Source organism: Amblyomma mixtum, chromosome 8, assembly GCF_055824585.1.
Source record: "Amblyomma mixtum isolate Tamu chromosome 8, ASM5582458v1, whole genome shotgun sequence".
In the NCBI taxonomy this organism is placed as follows: domain Eukaryota; kingdom Metazoa; phylum Arthropoda; class Arachnida; order Ixodida; family Ixodidae; genus Amblyomma; species Amblyomma mixtum.
The window spans coordinates 120,513,877-120,531,935 of NC_143019.1; the positions used below are offsets into that span (position 1 = coordinate 120,513,877).

Below are 18,059 nucleotides of genomic sequence, written 5' to 3' on the forward strand. Positions count from 1 at the left end.
CCCCCCGTGGTGTGGGCCGGCAACGTCCACGTAATACACGTGTTCTTGGTTACCATGGTATCGCGCCAAAGCTTCCGCGCGCGCCTGGCGACGACCGCTATGGTCTTCTCTGGGCATGTTGCGGGGAAGGGGTCGGACCCGGAGGGCGCGTCTCCAGGGTTCTGGCACTCTCTCCCTTTCCTCAGTGTGGTAGTCATGTAGGCACGCCGCGCTGCAGCTGCCGTCGCTACCGCGTGGAGGCGCTGTTGCGCTGCTCCCTCGCCAGGTGTGAGGGAGAGGGGGAAGAATGGGTATAAAGCACGTTCGCTTGCTTGAGTATCTGTCCTCGCTTCGGCGAGCGCGGCTTTTGGCTAAGATCGCGGCCGTCAGGCTGCCGGTCTTGGGAGAAGCAAGAGCCACCCGAAGCGGAGCGGACCCCTGGACCCCGCCACCCCGCCCCCAGGAGGAGGCGCCCCCCCCCCCCCCCCCCCCCCCCCCCCCCGGAGGATCGCCGTCCCGGCGCCGTGCTGCCCGCCGGCTGCCCGGGAGCCCCTTCCTGGTCTGGTCCTGCTGTTCCAGGCCCCCCCCCCCCCCCTGCTGCCACCATGCCATTTTCCGGTCCTGCTGGTCCGGAGTTCCGGGCGCCTCCACCCAAGGCGCACTGCTTCACGTTCACGTTGAACGCGGACGCCACGGCCGACGACATTGTCGACGGCGTTGAAAGTATCGTCGGCCCGAAAGGGCTCGAAAGCCTCCAACATCAAGGAGGGTTCAAGTTCTGTATCGCCGTGACCACGGCTGCGGCGGCACAGAAGCTCCTAGCGGAGGGATCGTTCCCAGTGAACGGGACCTCTGTCCCAGTCTCTTGCGTGGGCCCCTCCGTGGTCCACGTAACTGTATTCCGGGTGCCGCTGTTCGTCGGGGACGCGGCACTGGCCTCGGCACTGAGCCCCTATGGCAAGGTGCTCGAGATCTCCCATCCAACGCTGAAGGGGCGACGCCACGTGACCAACGGCCAGCGCCTCGTGAGGATGGAGATGAAGCAGCCGGTTCCTAACTTCATGTACGTGCAGGGTCACCGCGTTATGTTCGATTATAGGGGCGTCCGGAAGGTCTGCTCACGCTGTGGCCAGGACGGTCATGTTGGCGCGGCCTGCCGCACGCCGAGGTGCGCCCGCTGCGACGAGTTCGGGCACGAGACTGCCGGATGCGAGGCGGCGTGCCGACGCTGCTCCGGAGCCCACGCCACGGCCGACTGCCTGCGGCCGCGCTCCTACGCGGCGGCGGCCGCTTCAGGGGGCCCCCAGAAAAAGCCGGCATCGGCAGCGGCGCAACCGCCGCAGGTCTCGGTTCCTGTCCTTGCGACTGCGCCCCCTGCGGAGACCGCGCCTTCGCAGGACGACGACACGCCCGCCACTCACGTGTCGGAAACCCCTGCCGGCACGGAGCCTGCAGCTTCATCGCAGGAGGAGCCGGAGAACACCGCGGACTCGGCTTCGTCGGACTCTCTCGCGTTCCCGTACCTCGGCGAACTCCCGCCGATCCCCCTGGCGAGCTTATCAGAGTCGTCCTCCTCTGGCGAGGACGACCTCTCCACCACAGCGGACGAGAGCAGCGGAGCGCCCTCACGCGACGCGACGCTCCGCCTCACCGGGGACGTCACCTGTGAACAACCCGGAGTGACCGACCCGCTGAGCGCCGGCGGCCCGCCTCGAGGTCCACGGCGCCGACGACCACCGGAGGCCGCGGATGGGAAAGCCCAGGACTCCACTGACCGCAACCCGTGCACGACACCTTCCGACCCCGACTCGCAGGGTGCGGTAAGAGAGGCCACCGATTTTCTACCCTCCCCGGAACCCATGGACTTGAGTAGAGTCTCGGGGAAGCACGCCTTGTCGCAGTCGGCTGACTCGGACGGCTCGACCGATCCGACTGTCCCCAAAAAGCTAGCGCGCGCGGGCGTGTCCGCCAATGGCGGGGCCTCCTAAACTTATCGGCAGAATGTCGGCGCCCTGCTTCTTCATCATGGCGACGGTGCATCTCCTCTCCCTGAACGTTCAGGGATTCCGGTCGCTGGATACGCAGAGGGAGGTGATGCACTTCGCTCGCGCGCAGGGCGTCGACATTCTCTTCCTTCAGGAGTGTAACTTCCGCACCGTGCTCGAGGCTACAAACTTTAAGAATCGCTTCCTCGTGCCTGCATTCTTTTCGCTTACCGACACAGCGTCATGCGGTGTCGGTGTAGTATTCCTCAATAGTTCCCTCCGATCAGGCCCACATTGCACGTACGGCGTCGACGGTCGCACTTTGGCCGTCGACTTTTCCCTTAATGGTAGGCGGGTGAGGGCACTGGTTGTATACGCGCCGGCGCGACGAAGCGATTCTTCGTCGTTTTTCGAGTCGCTGGATTGTTACATGCTGGACTCCTACCCCACTTTTATAGTGGGTGACTTTAATTGTGTACTCGACCCCTCACGTGATGTACGCGGCCCAGGTCAGGGTCGGCCTTTCGCCGGCGCGCGCTCCCTGCGTGACCTATGCGCGCAGTTCCGTCTTTCCGACGCGTGGGTCTTGTCGCATGGCGACAACTTCGGAGCCACATGGGAGAGAGGGAGGTCGGCCAGTCGGCTCGACAAGTTTTTGCTCCCGCCCGTTCTTGCGCCATATGTAGCTTCATGCGAGGTGCTCGCGTTTCCCGCGGGCACTCCGCGCATCACCGACCATCGACCGCTGTCAGTAGTGCTGGATTTCGGCGGGTGCGCCCCACGAGCAGACTTGTGGCGAATGGATGCCAGCCTACTGACAGATTGGTCGAGTCTCACGCCGTTGCAGCGTGCGCTGGGTGCCCCGGGCGCGCGCGCTAACTTATCAGTGCCGTGGGACGAGCGGAAGGGCGAGTGGCGCGCACTCCTTATCGCGGAAGGCCGCCAGCGAAGAGCGCGCATCACCCGCGAACTTAACCAGACGCTGGCTCGCATCCGCATAGTAAAGAGAGGCGCGCCGCTTACGTTTGCTATGCGCGACTACTATAATTTATTGAAGGCTCGTTACGAGACGCTGTTGCGGCAGTCGTCGCGCGCTGCCAGCCGAGCCCTCGTTCAGGGTAGGCCCGCAGCCAATGCATCGGTTTTGCGGCAAGTACGCGCAGGCGCCCTCGATGAGGATGCGCCCGCATTCATTGCGGAGATCGCGCTGCCCAACGGGGCCACGAGCAGCAGCATCGCGGAGATACGCGAGGTCCTTACACGTCACGTGTCCGAACTTTTCACATCCAGTGTTGAGCGAGTGGGCGACCCCGCGTTCCGCGACGCACTCCGCGATTTTTGCCAGGGTCTCCCCGCAGTCGAGGACGAGCTCTCGCAGCAGCTCTGCGCGCCGGCGACGCCAGATGAGCTCCGCGCCACAGTAGCGGGAATGAATGCCGCCTCGGCCCCCGGACCTGACGGTATCCCCGTCAGCTTCTACGCGAAGCTATACGACGTGTTAGAGGGTCCTCTGCTCGAAATGGTCAACAGCTTTCTGACGGACGGAGCTCGACCAGAGTCATTCAGACAGAGCCGAGTCACGCTCATCCTGAAGCTGGGCGGGTGCCCATCTGACCCGCAGGCGTGGCGTCCGATCACTCTGCTCAACGCAGACTACAAGATCGTGGCGTCACTGCTGGCGAACAGGCTGAGCGCGATTCTGCCCTCGGTGGTCAGCCCAGCGCAAACGTGTAGCGTGCCCGGCCGTTCGGTGTTTTCCGCTCTCGCACTTACTCGTGACTTGTTCACATTCACCTCGAGAGCGGGGATCTCGGGCTGCTTTGTCTCGCTTGACCAGTCGAAAGCTTTTGACCGTATCGAGCACCGGTACCTGCTGGGTGTGCTCGAGGCTTTTGGCTTTCCAGCAGCCTTCGTAGCCAGAGTCGGGCTCCTCTACTCGGGGCTTACGGCCCGCCTGTCCGTCAACGGAGCGATCAGCGCTCCTTTTTGTATTTCCAGAGGCATTAGGCAGGGCTGCCCTTTGTCGCCCATGTTTTTTGTTCTTTGTCTCGACCCACTGCTGCGTCGCATCGCCGCGAGTCCGTCCGTGCGCGGTTTCCCGCTGCCAGTCCACGGCCAGGTGAAGGTCTCGGCATACGCCGACGACGTGTCCCTGTTCTTGCGGGACGAGGACAGCTACGTAGCGTTTGTGCGGCTGTTTGAAGTGTACAGCGAGCTGTCCGGCGCCCTGCTGAACAGGGGCAAGAGTAGAGCGCTGCGCTTTGGCGCGTTCTCCTCAGACCTGTTGCGCGACGTGCAGTGGGTTTCGGCCGTGAAGGTTTTAGGGGTTTATTTCCTCGCGTCCGGTGAGCCAGCTCGCGAGACGTGGACCCGGCTGAGAGAGACCGCCGAGAAACGGTTGTCAGTGGCGGCGCGATTCCGTCTCTCCCTCACGGAGCGCGCATTTATCATCCGCGCGTCGGTGTGCGCCCCACTAGCCTCTGTAGCCCCACTGTACTACGTCGCACGCGTCGCCCACCCACCCCGCACCTTCACGCGCCGTCTGACCACTTTATGTGGCTCGTTCTTTTGGGCAGGCAAGTCGGAGTCTGTAGCGCGCGCGCTCCTCCGGCTTCCTACTAATATGGGGGGATTCAGCATTCCCCACCTGCCCACATTCTGCAACGTGCTCGCTTTGCGGGCAACCAGCGACATGGCTAACCAGGCCGGCTACCCGGGCAGGGCGCTGCTGTCATACCTGCTCGGTACGTCGCGCACGCTTTTCTTTCCCGAGCAGAATGTCGGCCCGACAGCCTTCCAGCAGCCTCGGTTTTTTCAGCGAGTCTGCCAGACGCTCAGGTCCCTCACCGCAGCGCTGCCAGAGGTGGAGCTTTTCTCAACCCCCGCCTCTCGGGTATGCGAGCTCCTGGCCATACAAGAAGCCCCACAGGAGAAATTGGCGCTTAGCAGAGAGGTGCGATGGCGGGACCTGACGTCGTCATCCCTTCCCGCAGACGTGCGAGACTTTGGCTGGCTGCGGGGCTGGCGGGCCCTGCGTACGGCAGACCGCCTGGCGGCTTGGGGCGTGGCCCCCTCCGGCCGATGTCCGCAGTGTGGCCTTGTCGAAACCTTGCCGCATGCACTCTTTGAGTGTTCTGTTGCCAGGACATTTTGGGTCCTGATGTCGAGAATGTTCCCTGGGCCCCAACTCGAGGTTTCGCGACCCATTCACACGCATACTTCTTTGCGTCGGGGCATTCGTGCTGTGGCGCCAGAGAGGTGTGGCGGCTCTGCAGGGACGACCACAGAGAGCCATGTACCCCATTTTACAGCGGGTACGTGCACGCATGTTGGCCCAAGCCTGCGTGGACCTCGTGTCGCTGGAGGAGCACCAGTTCCTTCGGCGCTGGTCCACCCGTTTCATCGTCGCAGGCAGGGGCCGTGTGTCGGTACGGCTCCTGCCGTATTAAATGTGGCGTGCCCGTGTGGTGCGCGTTCTGTTCGCGCGTTCTGTACGCGCATTGTGTTCGCGCATGGTGTTCGCGCGTTGTGTTCGCGCGTTGTGTTCGCGCGTTGTGTTCGCGCGTTGTGTTTGCGCGTTGTGTTTGCGCGTTGTGTTTGCGCGTTGTGTTTGCGCGTTGTGTTCGCGCGTTATGTTCGTGCGCGAGGTTTGTGCACGTGATTTGTGCGCGTGATTTGTGCGCGACGTTTTGTGCGCGATATTTGTGCACAGAGTTTGTGCGCGTTGTTAGCGCTTTAGTTTGTGCGCGTCACTTGTGCGCGATGATTGTGCGCGGGCTTTTGTGCGCGGTTTTTAAATCCAGCGTGCTTCCCCCGCGTGTTCGGACTCTTGAACTTTCTTAGGCATGTTGTGTTCTTGGACACTTAAGTTCCCCGCGTGTGTATGTTTGCACCGGGCGACGTCAGTCGCTGTAATGTACCTTTGTTTTGCAGAGGGACGGACGTCCCTTTTTGTTTAAGGGTCCAATAAACTTCTCTTCAATCTCTTCTGTCGGGTGGATCGCCTTGGCATAAATTGCGTGGGCTGTGTTGTAGACAGCGATGCTCCCGAATTTTCCTGGGCTTGCGTGGGCTGTGTTGGAGACTGTGACGCTTCCGCGTTTTCCTGGGAAAGGTCTTCGCTATCAGAGTCATCTTCCGTTAACTCGCTTTGGAATGGCTCACGTGTGGCCAGAAGATGTTGTCGGTTGCGTCGAAGCATTCTGTTGTCCTCTGTAAGCACGCGATAGGACCTTGGAGCCACCAGGCCCATGACTCGAGCCTTGCAGTCCCATGCATCCCCTCGTACTCTTACAACTGCATCTTTCTTGAGTTCGGGCAGGTTTTTTCCTTTGGAGGGCATTTGCTGGCGTGGTTGGCGCCGGGACGTCTGTTGACTGGAGCATGACACGAAGTCTGGTAGCCGAGTGCGTAATTTTCTGCCTTGAAGAAGCTCTCCAGGGGAGCGGCCTTCGGCTAGTGGAGTCGAGCGATAACCGAGAAGGCCCAACCAGAAGTCCTCGTTGAGTTCGTCAGTCTTCTTTGGCGTTGGTCGTGGCCACTAGGCCACGACCAACGCCAAATTTTGGCAATGGCTTTGGCCAAATTCGTCGCCATCGTGTCGGGCACGCTCAATTATTTATTAGACATCGATTTTGGGCCAAATCGGCCAAGGCCAAATTTGGGGTGTGGCCGGGGCCTAACTTGGAAATCGCCATTGTGTCGCGCACGTTCGGTTATGGTTAGACATCGATTTTGGTCCAAATCGGCGAAGGTCAAATATCGGAGGTGGCCGAGGCCTAATTTGGAAATCGCCATTGTGTCGCGCACGTTTAGTTATGGTTGGACACAATTTTGTGCCAAATCGGCCAAGGTCATATGTCGGGGGTGGCCGAGGCCTAACTTGGAAATCGCCATCGTGTCGGGCACGCTCAATTATGGTTGGACATCGATTTTGGGCCAAATCGGCCAAGGTCAAATTTGGGGTGTGGGCGAGGCCTAACTTGGAAATCGCCATTGTGTCGCGCACGTTCGGTTATGGTTAGACATCAATTTTGGTCCAAATCGGCCAAGGTCAAATATCGGGGGTGGCCGAGGCCTAATTTGGAAATCGCCATTGTGTCGCGCACGTTCGGTTATGGTTAGACATCAATTTTGGTCCAAATCGTCCAAGGTCAAATATCGGAGGTGGCCGAGGCCTAACTTGGAAATCGCCATTGTGTCGCGCCCGTTTGGTTATGGTTGGACATCGATTTTGGGCCAAATCGGCCAAGATCAAATTTCGGGGGTGGCCGGGGCCTGATTTGGAAATCGCCATCGTGTCGGGCACGTTCAGTTATGGCTTGAAATCGATGATGGTCCAAATCGTCCAAGGTCAATTTTCGGGGGTGGCTCGTGCCTAATTTGGAAATCGCCACCGTGTCGTGCACGTGTAGTCATGGTTGGACATCAATTTTGGCCCGAATCGGCAAAGGTCAAATTTCGGCGGTGGCCCGGGCCTAATTTGTAAACCGCCACCGTGTCGGGTACGCTCAGTTATGGCTTGACATCGATTTTGGTTCAAATCGTCCAAGGTCAAATTTCGGGGTAGCCTGAGACTAAGGCTTTTCAATGTCACACCAAGGTCAAACTTATGCACATCCTGGAGACCAATATCTATTAGAGCTATCACTCTAAAAAAGATTGCAGAACACTTTCTATTTGTGTTTGAGAAGTCATAAATGCATTCAGCAAAAAACCGGTTTTCATCCGCCTCGGTAGCGCAGTAGGCAGCGCGTCAGTCTCATAATCTGAAGGTCGTGAGTTCGATCCTCACCCGGGACAGGCGGAGTGATTTCTTTTAATGCGCCTTTTTTTCCGCTAAGTAAGCATTTCATACAAATATTGCCCTCTCTCTGTACAAACCTGTTCTTTGAAAGTTAGGGCCGGCAAGGTTCAGTTTTATGGGGCAGTGTACCCTTGAAGTTTAGCGCCCCTCCTGTCGACATCTGCGTCTGTTCATTCTCATCGCGCTGCTTTAATTATGCACCAATCAGCTCTCAAAACTGTTGCTGCAGTATGTGAAGTTTCTCGATTGGCAGCAAAATATGTTGTCTGAAATAGGCCGCCGTGGCAAAGTCACCTTGCCGAATTCGCATTCATATGTTCAGGGTAGTTAGCTCGGTGGTTGCCTTCGTCGGGCGCGCCCGGGCGGCGGCTACCGCCACTGGGGTCCCAAACTGGGGTCGGTCCCTTACGGGCTGATCCAAACACCTCCTGTCCCTTCCGAATAAATGTTTTCACCACCACCACCTACCTGACCATGGTAATAACGCCATCCGGTTACGGTACATTAACACACCCATTGAAAGCTTGCAGACAAAATTTTGGGGTGTCCGTTTTTTTTGCCTTGAGAGAGGCCTACGGGCTTAGTAATGATATGAGCTCGAAACACCAGTGCGTAGCGTTAATAACAGATTACAAACAATTTTTACCGTCAGATTCCGTCTCGATGTGCGCCGGCACTGAATTGAAACGACTTCAGAGTCGACTGGCAAACGTGCACTAACACATTCGACGTCGCCGTCTAGTCGTGTATCTGAGAACAGCCACTAGGTTCGGTGGCGTCACAATATTTGGAGCATTCATTCATTCATTCATTCATACTGTCAGCCTTTGCTGGCTACTACACGAGTGGAAAACTGAAAAATTATGAGGAACTTTAGCGGCTAAAGTGGTGAAAGGCGAAAGCCTGAGTGCTGCATTCTGCTACGCGTCTGTTCACTTCACATTCTGTTGGTGCATTAATTAACTGCCAATTAATGACGCTTAATAATCCCGCCGCGGTGGCTCAGTGGTTACGGCGCTCGGCTGCTGACCCGAAAGACGCGGGTTCGATCCCGGCCGCGGCGGCTGAATTTCGATGGATGCAAAATTCTAGAGGCCCGTGTACTGTGCGATGTCAGTGCACGTTAAAGAACCCCAGGTGGTCGAAATTTCTAGAGCCCTTCACTACGGCGTCCCTCATAGCCTGAGTTGCTTTGGGACGTTAAACCACAATAAACCAATAAACCAAACCGACGCTTAATGTTTGCCTTTAGGAGTGGAACGCGACAGCGTGTTGTAGCGCTGCCAGGGGGTTCACGCAACGCCATCACCCGTTCGGAGGTAGGTAGGTAGGTAGGTAGGTAAAAACTTTATTGATGAACCAAGTACGGGAAGGAAGTAGGGGTGGTGGTGGTGAAAAACTTTAATATGCAAAGAGAGTTTGAGGGTCAAAAAACACTGCTACATGGTCGGTATCCTTAGTCCGGGACACCGCACGACGAGGCCCCGTCTCGCGCCCGCTTTACTAGAGCCCTTTGGGACTCCAGTGTGTAGCAGTTGAGGAGGGCAGTCTCCCATGCCTCTCGGGTGGGGGTGGGGGAAGGGGGAAGGTGAGGATTCTGAGTACATGCCCACACCATGTGAAAGATATCGCAGGTCTCTCCACAGTGCGGGTGGTGGTGGTGGTGAAAACATTTATTCAGAACGGAGAGGAGGTGTTTGGATCAGCCCGTAAGGGACCGATCCTTACAAACACTAGGTGGAGGTCCCTAGTTTGGGACCCCAGTGGCGGTAGCCGCCGCCCGGGCGCGCCCGACTAAGGCTTGTTGGGCCTGTAAGTCGTGGCAGCCGAGCAGGGTCGCCTCCCAGTCCTCCCGGGTTGGGTTGGGGATAGGGGGAATGGCCGGGTTGGAAGGGCAGGCCCACACCATGTGATAGGTGTCCGAAGACACCGCACTACAGTGCGGGCAGTTGCCGCTAAAGGAGGGATCGAAATGTTTTAGGGCTGCCAGGCACAGCAATGTACTGGTGAAGAGGCGGAGAAGGAGCCGCTCATCGGGCAGCGCCCATCTGTGTTCGGATCGAAGTGTTTTGCTATGGGAGGACAGAGAAGAGTTCCTGTCTGCAGGCGCCGCAGAGTTCGCTCCTCCGCCTTACTCAGCCCCTTGGCAGGTACTGGGTAGAGACGGTGGCTGTCGCAATAATGAATTAGGATTTCGCGGATCCGCAGAAGCGGTTTATGAGCTTCTGAGCCAGGAGAGCTAGGATGAGGAGCTCGGTGTGTGAGCGCTCGGGCGGCCGCATCAGCGGCCTCATTGCCTCGTAGACCCTAGTGGCCAGGAGCCCAGATCACTTTTGTGCGAGTTGGATCGGCCGGAGCGCGTCTTAGAATTTGGGAGGCAAGAGGGGATATTTCGCCTGCAAGATAATGTTCACAGGCCCGGCGAGAGTCTGTGATAACTGTTCTCGATTTCGGATCGGCGGCAGCGAGAGCTATTGCGCCTTCCTCCGCTCGTGTTGAATTTGGGGCCCGAAAAGATAGCCCATCGACATTCATTCCCCGGTGGACTACGGCAGCCGTGAAGAATCCCGTGGGCGACGGCCCTGTGATGTCCACGTAGTAGACGCCCTCTTTATAGCCATATTGCCTCTCAAGCGTGCGAACCCGCGCTTGCCGTCTGCCTTCATGTGAAGCCATGTCCATGTTACGCGGGAGCGGAGCGACCAAGAGCATGTGGCGCCACAGCACCGGGCTGTTCTCCGTACCCTCTGGTATGCATGTTTGTTGGATGTGTAAGCGGTGTAGCAGGCGGCGCCCAGGAACCGTCTGCGATAGCCGCGCATATTGGTTCACGAGGTGGGCCTCCTCCAACTCCTGATAGGAGTTTACCACTCCCAACGCCTTTCATGTGCTGCCTACCGATGAGTTGCGAAATGGCAGCGCCGAGCTCACCTTGCTGGAAGGCCGTCTTGAGGGGGCACGTACTGCGTGGCCGCAGCACGGCCAGTTTGGCGTTGGAGGTAGCCACCGGGAGGTCCAGTGCTCGCTTTGTTGCCTTCCTGATGATGGCGTCAATGCGCTCGTCTTGCTGTTTGGTGGTGCGTAGGTACGGCACGGCGTAGAGGATCCGGCTGGTCACGAAGGCATGGGCGAGCCGTAGCGCGTCCCTGCCCCGCAGGGGAGGTTTGGTTGAGCGATGCGTTGCTCTTTGAACGCAACGGTTTTTGGGGAAAGGAAATGGAGTTGTAATTCTCTGTCATCTCGGTCGACACCTGAACCGCACTGTACAGGAAGTTAGGAAGTGGAGTGAAATAAGAAAGAGAAAGAGGGGCCGTAATGAAGAAAATGAAAATTGTATTTCAGGAAAGGAAATTACGCAGTTACTGTCACACATATATCGGTGGACACCAGCCGAAAATTGTATTTGAGGAAAAGAGATTGCGCACTAACTGTCTCACATATTTCGGTGGACACCCGTCAAAAATTCGCGCGTAGTGACGTCACGACCATTTTGGCCAGTCTGAAACGCGGGCAAATTTGCTAACACGTCTTGGTCACAACAGTATGGGCCATTAAAGGCTTTCGCCTCAATAAATGCACATTCAAAACGAGGTACATTTCACAACTATGACATCCGACGCAAAACACTAGAGAAAGTACTGGGCATAAAGGCACAAAATCAAACAGTAAATCAGAAAACGTACGTCCAGAACAGAGCTATTATATTGGCGTATTACGGTTCAATTATGAATTCAGGCATTCTAGAAAGGCATCGAGGGAATCATTTTGATAATGGAATCAGGCAGCATGTTCCATTCTTAAAAATAGCTTGAGTTAAAAAGATTTACTTGAAACAATTCTTACGAGAACGCAACACAGGAATATGCATGCTCTGGCGACGTCTTGATGTCTCGTTAGTGTATATTCCAAAATAGTGTGATGTATTAGGGCGGAAGCCTTTATTGCCTCGTCGTTGTAAGCAGGAGACAGAAATGTCACGCTTTTCAGTTGGTCGAAATGGTCGTGACGTCACAGTGCGCGAATTTCAAACGCGGCGCGATTCCTGCTTTGGCTAGTAACCATGCAACCAATTAAAGGGATGGTATAGTGATGCTCCAAATAAGTGGGACTGTGTTTAGTTAATTAGGCAATTAACCTAATGAACCTTTCTTGTCAGACCAGATAAATAAATAAAACAGAATAGGATATTGGTCGTGTTGGGGAATCGAACCAGGGTCTCCGGAGTGCGAGATGAGCACGGTAACCACTCCGCCATGCCAGCTCGATGGTTTGGAATGATCAAAAGGTGGTGGTGTAAAAAAAATATTATGCAATGTACAAGAGAGGTATTGCTTGGACCATGCCTGAATGGCCCGGCCCTCACAATCACTAGGATAGTCCGGGACCTCAGTGGCCTCCGCGGCGGCCCGGGCTCTTGTACTAGGGCTCGTTGGTAATGGAGAGTTGAGCAGCCGAGCAGGGCAGCCTCCCAGTCCTCTCGGGTGGGGTGGGGGTGGGGCGGGAGAGCAGGATTGGCAGGGCATGCCCACACCATGTGATACGTGTCCGCAAACACTTCCCCAGTGTGGACGCTCGCCCGTAAAGGCCGAATCGAAATGTTTGAGCACTGCCGGGCACAGTACCGTGTTGGTGTAGAGGCAAAGAAGCCAACGCTCTTCTGCCTTCTTGAGGCCTTTACAGGGGGGTGGGTATCGGCCGTGAGCGGTTTGATACAGGAGAGAGATCTCCCGAAAAGTGGTTTTTGCGGACAGGGTCGTTCGAGTGCGGACGTGCGTCGCATGGGATCCGCAGATTTCAACCCCCACGGACTATCTCGACCCACTGGGCCACCAACTTTTGGTTGGATTTGAAAGACCTCACAAGCTGGATCACCCGGACACCGGTTTCAAGACGGTAGGACCATTTTTGGCAGTTTTACCGGACTTTGAAGCCCCGCGTGGCTCGGGAGACTATTTGGCGGGAAACCCTCGCTGCTAAGCCTCCTTAGGCTTAGCACGACTACGGGCGTTCGCGGGCAGCCAGGCCCGCTCAGCGACAGCGATGCAGCCTGGAACCGCCTCCCGTACCGCAGAATGCCCAGATTTTCAGCCATCAACGAGAAGAATAGCCCAGAATTTGTTAGATGCACAAGAGATGGACGACGCCTACCTCGACATCTCCGACTCCGAGATTTCGGCAGGCGGGGGAATCGAGGACTCCGCCATGCAGGAGCAGCAAGACACCCAAAAAGAAGACGAGGCAAATTGGGAATTGGCCCTGACCAAACGCCAAAAAAAGCGACAGAGAAAAAACGGACGTAACGCCGCCGCAAACGCCGCAATTTCCCCGGCCGCTCAAGGTGACCTCGGAGGGGAATCCCCGGCCTCTACGCCGACAGCTGGCGCGCCAGCTGCCGTCTCACTGAAAAAAGACGGGAAAGGAACGCAACGGCAGCCCAGGCGAAGGTTGCCCCCGCTCCCCAGGGACGATTTCAAGATTATTTTGCGACCGAAGGGACTTGTCGTCAAGTCGCTCCAGCAATTCCAAGTAGCCCGGGCCGTAGCCGCGGCATGCAACAACAAGTTCGAAGGAAGATCACCAGGCTCCGTACAGGATCCAATATTATAATCGTGAGCACGCCGAATGAAGAGGCCGCCCAGGTCGCGAGACGCATCACTAGCCTCAAGATCGAAGGACGCTCATACGACGTGAATGCTTACGTGGCCGCACCGGAAGACACCCGGCGTGGCGTGATACACGGAGTTGACCCCGGAGCGACACCGGAGGAACTGAAAGCCGATTTGTGGACGCGCACGCAGGGTGTTACCATCCACAGCGCTCGAAGACTAGGCAAGACCAAGACAGCTGTCATCACTTTTGACGGACCCATCACACCGAAACATGTCATCTACTGCGGAGCCGAGTACAAGTGCTATCCGTACCGGCCAACAAGACAAATCTGCTACGTTTGCTGCCAACCAGGTCACCGCTCCGACGTGTGCCCCACACCGGACGCCAAGGCTTGCAAACAGTGCGGGATGCAAAACCCGCCAAAAGACCACCAGTGTACCCCGAGATGCCTGATCTGCGGAGGCGACCACGCTACCGGATCGAGGGAGTGTCAAGACCGACTAAAGAAAGCCAGGGAGCCGCGAGGCAAGGCCAACAGCGGCAACAACGGCGGCGGACGCGAGAGCAGACGCCGCAGCCGGAACGACCGTGGCGAGAAACCGAGGTGGTTCAGCTCGGATGGGGAGTCCTCCCAGAGCCGCTCGAGATCCCGGGCGTCACGGAGCTGTTCGCGGAGCCGGTCACGGTCCTTTCCGCCCCTGCCACCCCCGGCCATCAAGGGAGGGAGCCAGCAGCACAGCAGAAGCAGACCCGAAAGAGCGGCGGCGGCAAGGTGAGCTGGGGAGCCGAAAACCCCTGGTTTGCTCCGCACTCGGGAGGGATAACTAACAAACAGAAAAACAGAACACAAACACAAACAGCAACCGCGAACAACCTAGACAGGAGGACGCGGAGAAAACAGCGCTGAGACGACGCGAATTAGAACTATCACGCGCTAGGCAGACAGAGCTAGAGCGCCAAATAGCAGAGCTCACGAAGGCAGTACGAGACCTTAAGTCGAACAGCCCTCCGCAGCCACAAACATTAGCAATCCAAGCCCCGTCGCAAACAGGCAACGAGGATCTCACTAAATTTACAGCAGAAATCCAGCAAATGATGCAGCAGATGATGCAGCAAGTGCAACTACAAGTCACAGAACTCCGGAGTAGCATCCGCAAGCAGAAATTCGCCGATAACATTAGAGAAAAGGCCTACCACCACCCCGCGCTGGCAGCCCTCGCCAACTCGGCCACAAACAACACTGAAGCTTAAATATGGCCAACAAAACCTTAGGCAACCAAGAAACCCTAGACATATGGCAATGGAACTGCAGAGGCTACCGCAAGAAGCAGGGCCTCCTCCAACAACACATTCATACACAACAAGCACCGTCCGACATCATAGAGCTTCAAGAGACGGGCACTACGCCAACACTCGCAGGATATACGTGCTACGAGACTCAAAAGAAAGGAAGAACGGCAACCTAGTCAGTAAGGCGCTGATCGCCATAAACCATGACAAGATTGCCGACACCGACGTAGAACACGTGATACTAGAAATTATACCAAAGAAGAAAATAAAGAGGGGCAGCATCTTCATTGTGAACGCATACAGTCCTCCAAAACAGAGGAAAGCAAAATTTGACGAACTTTTCCATGGCGCACGCAAACTAGCAAAAAACAACACGCTAATCATACTAGGAGACTTCAATGCCATGGACAAAAGCTGGGGATACCAAACAGCTAACCGAAAAGGTAAAGCACTAGCAGCGGCAGCAGAAAACACTGACTGCAACCTCCTCACAGACTCAGACACTCCAACCAGAATTGGAAACAGCGTCAGTACCGACACCTGCCCCGACCTCACATTCATACGGGGAGCGGAACAGGCAGTGTGGGAGAACCTGTTAGAAAATCTGGGCAGTGACCACTACATACTTAAAACGCAAGTAACCTCAGACAGGCTAAAGCGCCAGCTGGGATCGGCAAAAATTACGGATTGGAGCGCTTTTCGAGAGGCATGCGACGGGAATCTCGCCGCGAACGGGATCCAATCGATAGAAGAGTGGGGAAACATGCTGAAAGAAAAAAGCGCAAGTACACTAAAGAAATCGCGCGAACGACGCAGACACCGGAGGTGGACGCCAGGCTGCTCAAGCTATGGGAAGCTAGACGCGGGCTCACCAAGAGGTGGAAGAAACAAAAGTACAACAGAAAACTAAAACTTAAGATCGCAGAAGTCACAGCGAAAGCAGAGGAGTACGCGGCGCAATTGGCAAGGCAAAACTGGCAACAATTCAGTGACTCCCTCAACGGAACTTTGAGCACATCGAGGACGTGGCATATACTCAAGGCTCTCATAGATCCAACAAAAACCAAGGCAGAAAACAACAAAGCCATCTACCGGTTAATCCACCAGTTCGAGGGCCCAGATTCAGCACTCCTGGAAAAAGTACGCGTTAAGTGCTTTGGGGACACACACCCAGCAGCTTAAGCAGAGCGCTATCGGGGAAGTGAAAACGACACCCTGGACAGACCCATCACGCGAGAAGAGGTCTACGCAGCGATTCGAAACACAACCAGAAACACGGCCGCGGGTGCAGACAAGATCAATAACGCACTCATCCGCAACCTCAGTGATGAGCTAGTCGCAGAATTAACCGAGAGGCCATACCATGTTGAATACGCCGGTTCTCGTCCGATCAGAATTAACCGACTTTCTCACCAAACACTGGGAAGCGGAGACCGTCCCCGAGGAGTGGAAGCATGCGGAGGTTGTCATGATTCCTAAACCGGGCAAGAAACTACAAATTGAGAACCTCAGACCGATCTCGCTCACATCGTGCCTAGGAAAACTACGAACGAGTGGTGACGCTGAGACTACAACAGTGCATGGAGGACAAGGAACTGTATCCCCACAGCATGTTCGGTTTCAGAGCAAAACTATCGACCCAAGATGTACTACTTCAAATCAAAGAAGAAGTACTTGGGAACGTCCCCAAGAGCGGAGAAAACATAATAATGGTATTGGACATCAAGGGGGCTTTTGACAATGTAAGTCACGAGGCTATCCTTACGGGCATGAACGACCTGAATTGCGGGAGGAGAATCTACGGCTACGTCAAAGCCTTCCTCTCAAACAGAACGGCAACGATTGGCCTGGGGGAGCTCAGATCAGACAAATTCCTTACTCCAAATAAAGGAACACCTCAAGGATCGGTCATCTCCCCTACGCTCTTCAACCTAGCCATGATTGGCTTGGCAAAACAGTTAGAAGCAATCGACGGCATACACCATGCCATGTATGCCGACGAGATCACCATCTGGGTCAACACAGGCTCGCTCGGAGAGAAAGAAGAGAAATTACAAAGGGCAGCCACCTGCGTAGAGAACTACGTTAGAGCAAGAGGGCTAGCATGCTCCACCGAGAAATCAGAGCTCCTAAGAGTTTGGAGAGGAAAACAAAATCGCACAGTCGCCACTAGCGACGACTTAAAGTTGAACGTCTACCTCGAGGGGAAATCGATACCGGAAAAAACACTCATCAGATTCTTGGGGATGTGGATACAGTCAAACCAACGCTGCACTCACACCCTCGCCCTACTCAAAGCATCCACTCTACAAGTGGCCCGCATGATCACGCGCATCTCACACAGACGTCATGGCATGCGAGAGGAGGACACACTCAAGTTGGTCAGAAGCCTAGTAGTCAGCCGAGTGACATACAGCCTCCCCTACTACAATCCCATCAAGAGTGAGGTACAACAGGCGGACGTGATTCTACGCAAAGCCTACAAAACCACACTCCACCTTCCTCACAGCACTTCAACTGAAAAGCTCCTAGCCCTAGGACTACACAACACTTTCGATGAATTGAGAGAGGCACAACTAGTCTCTCAACTGCGCAGACTACAACAGAGCCCATCTGGCAGGGAGCTCCTAAGGAAACTGGGCCGCGCCGATGAAATTCAAGAGATACAGAGGACAGAAACAATCCCGGACGAATATTGCAACACACTAAAAGTAAAGCCAATACCCAGGAACATGGATCCTAGCCTACACAAAGCATGCAGAGAGGCAAGGGCTGAATACCTACAAAAGACATTAGCACCCCAAGAAACGACGGTATACGTGGACGCAGCCACATACACCAGAACAGCGGGGCAGCACAACAGCAATGCGGTAACAACGGTGATTGACTCGACCCTACGCGAGATCACCAGTGCATCACTACAAGACTGTACGATAGTCGAGGCTGAGGAAGCGGCCGTCGCTCTAGCGGCAGCGGAGGGCTATCGATCTAAACGGTCTCTAAAAATCCTTACAGACTCACAAACAGCATGCCGCAACTACCTATGCGGCAGAATAGGGCACAGAGCGCTCCGCATACTCCGCTCTGGGGGCCACATAACACAACGACAAACAAACGAAGAACCAATCAGGCATACGATAGTATGGACGCCGGGACACGCGGAAGTAACAGGGAACCAAGAGGCCGACAGGATAGCTCGAGGGTACACTTATTACCGAGCATCCAACGTAGGCGACCTCGAGGGGAACGAACCTGTACCCCAAGATTATTCGGCGATTCTAAATTATTACAAAGGCTGCAGAAAGCGGTATCCACCACCGGACAACTCCCTTAGCAGAGAGGACTCTGTCGCGTGGAGGCAGCTACAGACGGGCTCCTACCCGAACCTA

The 18,059-nt window shown here is 55.9% G+C and overlaps 1 non-coding gene and 1 pseudogene across 1 annotated transcript; both read left to right on the top strand.

Annotated features, from left to right (window-relative positions):
• The first annotated feature begins 7,693 nt into the window (after positions 1-7,693).
• On the top strand, positions 7,694-7,766 carry TRNAM-CAU (transfer RNA methionine (anticodon CAU)). The gene has a single exon. It is a non-coding gene; the product is annotated as a tRNA-Met (tRNA).
• Positions 7,767-12,810: 5,044 nt separating this feature from the next.
• On the top strand, positions 12,811-14,156 carry LOC149334124 (uncharacterized; annotated as a pseudogene).
• Positions 14,157-18,059: the final 3,903 nt, after the last annotated feature.